This window comes from Epinephelus moara, chromosome 16, assembly GCF_006386435.1.
Source record: "Epinephelus moara isolate mb chromosome 16, YSFRI_EMoa_1.0, whole genome shotgun sequence".
Taxonomy (NCBI): domain Eukaryota; kingdom Metazoa; phylum Chordata; class Actinopteri; order Perciformes; family Serranidae; genus Epinephelus; species Epinephelus moara.
Window position 1 is genome coordinate 28649773 of NC_065521.1, and position 3665 is coordinate 28653437.

Here is a 3665-nt window from a genome sequence, read left to right on the forward strand (position 1 = left end):
ATAATATTACTAGAGATGTCCAACCTCCTTTGTTGAGATACAAATACTTCTGGATACACTTACTAACAAGATGGGGCATCATCATCATAGAAGGAAAGACCAAAGTCCCCAGAAGACCAAAGAGTACTACTTAGTTGGGCACATGGTGCAGCAGAGCACATTTTATTGGAACAAAGCAGATTGAACTCTCAAGATTTGAGCAACAGTGACATCTTGTGGCCACTTGGTGTAGTTGTATAAAAATACTCGTGTAGTGAACAAAAAGTGAGCTCACACAGAAGTGTGTAAATTATACATAGATGAGTGCAGGCAGTGAGTTCACAATGGGAGAAAAAAAACAGAACTTTAACTGAAATATGTGTTACTGGACAGTTTCCTGATATTTCAGATGTATAATTGATCATATTTCTGAATGCTTATTCTTTGCAGCTCTAATAGGGTGTATTATGTATAAATAGCTTTTTTTGTTTGTTTTTTGTATTTATAGCTGGACGCTGAAGAGTGCAGTATGTGGTGATGTGTTCCAAGTTGTGAGTATTGTTTTAACAGGACTGTGTTGGTATGCCAGGTGCTGTAACCCTCGAGTGTCATAACTCTGTTCTTTTTTCTTTTCTTTTTTTGCTTATACAGCATTTAACAATTTGTCCACAAAAGGTTTTTCTTTGACGACACATTGTTGAAACGTTTAGCAGACACATAATCATCAGCTAAAAAATACCAATGTATGATGTCATCTGGGGTTGGACAAGTGAAACTGCACAATGACGAGAGAAAAAGAGTTTTATTTCAAACAGACAGGCATAATCTGTTATCAACCCATGTCAATAGGAATAGAGTTGAAAGGCTCTAATAACCTTTGGTAGGTTTCTCTTTACAGACCCATCACATATTAAGAATCTGATACATTTTCACACCATTAGCAAAACACAACGATGGTTACATCAAAGAAAGCAAAGTGAGCTTTAAGGTATGACTACGGTGAGAAATAGTGATATATAATGTCATCATAATAGTAATCCTAATTATTTTATTTCATATTGACAGATTAAACACAAAGTGTTTCCCAAGAGCCAGTTTTAAAAGATTGAAGATGTGTGTGAAGCGTCCACATTTTAAAATAGCTTCTTTGCATCTCCATATTTGAAACATTGTCCACGGCTACATATACAGTCTGCAGAGACATGGATGAAAGCCTGACTTGACTGGTTAGCAGAGACAACTGCAGGGCAGTAAATCTAGTCTGCATTTGTAGCGCCCTCTAGTGCTCGATTTGAATGAGACTTTCAGGGTATGTTTCAGGTACATGCGCTGACATTCCTCAAAGTGTCATAATGATTGGCCTATTTCTGTGCTAAGCCACACCCCCTCAAAGTTTATTGGTTAGTTGTACAAACTGAACCTACAGTTTAGGAGGAGATGTCATAAATAGGTTTAAAAAATATTGAAAATGTAGTCAGGCAGATAGATGTCTGTGCCAAGTTCCATGTACGTCAGACTTATGGTATAGGGGATTTTTCTTCAAAATTTTTTAACTTAAATTATGGCGCCCCAGTTTGGCTTATTGGGATCTCATTTGTTGAACAAGATTTGCACCAAACTTCCAGTCATGAGAGAAAATTGAATGTGTCTTTCAACCCTTTGGACTTGGAACCCTAATAAAAGATGCAAACAATATAAGTGACATTTCGCAAACAAATTAAAAGATGAACAGTAAATAAGTAATGATAAATGCAGTAGGTGAGCAAAGATACAGTAAAATGACCAAGTTGCAACCACAACACCAAAAACAACCTCTAATCAAAAATCACTCAAAGCCAAACTAATATCTGATCTGATTACCACATTAATTCACACGATTAACATCAAAACCAAACACCTTTAAATATGTCATGTCCATACAACTCAGATTATATGTTCACTTTCACTCCAGTACACATGTTGGTAGTAAATCATAATAAACCAGTGAGTATCAGGGAGTGTTTGCCTCCTTTTTTCAGTTTTAATTTCCATCTGCCAAAACTTATTCTCCCTCTGGGATTAGCACTTGCGTTTCTTGGCCTTCCCCCTGCATGTAAAAAAAGACAGAGAAGTGCATTAATATTAACATGAGCAGTGCACTGAGATATGAACTTCGTCATCACTGAAGCAGGGCACTGTACTCAGGGGTTAAAGTGGGGTTTGGCCTGGTGGGGAAGCCCCCAAATCCATAGGAGCAGTGTAGTGGAGAAAAATGATTCATCTCAAAATAACTGCCAAACTGATTTATACTGTCACCTGCGGTGGACTTGTTTTCTTTTTCAACAGGTTTTATGATCCACTGACCTTCCTTTAAGGCTGCTGTGGCTCTGGGCTGCATTCTACAATATATCAGCAGAGTTTACATGGGCTATCATTCAGTCAGGGCTGCTTTCCAAACCTTAGCCACAGCATCAACATGCAATTTGGCAAGTGATACTAAAGAGCGTCATCAGCTTAAATTCAAATTGATGACTGCTACCCTTGACCCAAGCTAACAGTGAGGATGGATACCAAAGCCTGTCCTGCACCAGGCCACATTAGTCCATCACTGTGAACTTTACCACAATACTGCAAACTACACAGTTACATAGCCTGCGTTTGTTCTAACTATCCAGTATTCTCACACAGACTCTGAATAACTCAAAAATGATTATCATTCATTTGTTGTTTTAACATCATTAGCTAACCTGATAACAAAATATTATGTGCATATCCACTGCTTGATTAAAAAAGATCATGAAAGAATTACATTACTTATGTAAGCTTTAAATTTCCTCCACTTTATCTGAACATTCCTACCTGTGAGGATCTTCTGTCGTCCTCCTCTTCTGTGCTCCCATTGCTCCATCTTTGAGAGAGAAGTTATCACACATTAATATTAATAATGTACTTTCTAACATGAGGACACTTCATGCTTCTCATGATATGATGCTGACAGCGAGTGCAGACGGACCAGGGGAGGAGGGACCTTGTAAGGGATTTGTGACAGTCATTGCCAGCACGGTTGAACTAGACTATAATTAGTGTCCCCCGGCTGTCTGTGGCAAGTGCTGCTTGCGATGTCCATCAGAAACCCCCTTAGTAGGGCCTAGGGATGGGCGATACTAAACTTTTGAAATTCAATATGTCACAGTTTTAACAATACCAACGCAGATACTGANAACACCAGATACATATGTAGATGACAGCAGCTGTATTGACTGTATTAAAATAGGTTGTCACAGGAGGCAGGAGGTAACTGAAAGCAGGTTCAATGGGCTGGCACTCTGCAGAGTAACCAGCTGTGTCTGTAGCCCAGTCACAGGCGGGGGCTGTATGGAAGTTCACAGGACAACTTTATCATCTTGATTTCATCAGACAATGTTTCTACTGTAAAATAATGACTTGTCAGGCCTGGTTTCTGTCCCACACCTTACCAGATGTTGCCTGTGATGTTCAGTTTGGTTGTTTGCCAACTAAAAAGAGGATGAAGCCATTTAGCTGGCTTAGTGTATATGTAGGGTAGTCTATGTGATGTTTGATGTTATGATTTTGGAATCCAGGCACAACTCCCATAGAGGCAATGTTAAATTTAAAAAACAACAGAAACAAGCAATGCGCACTTAACCACATAATGAGCATTACATCCAGCAGCTTTCCTTGACCTG

The 3665-nt window shown here is 38.9% G+C and overlaps 1 long non-coding RNA gene across 1 annotated transcript; it reads right to left on the reverse strand.

The window, feature by feature from the left end:
* Nucleotides 1–763: 763 nt before the first annotated feature.
* LOC126402877 (uncharacterized) lies at nucleotides 764–2877 on the reverse strand. Its single transcript, XR_007571267.1, has 2 exons — nucleotides 2818–2877; nucleotides 764–2065 (listed from the first exon to the last, which is right to left on the reverse strand). It is a non-coding gene; the product is annotated as an uncharacterized LOC126402877 (long non-coding RNA).
* Between the last annotated feature and the right edge of the window lie 788 nt (nucleotides 2878–3665).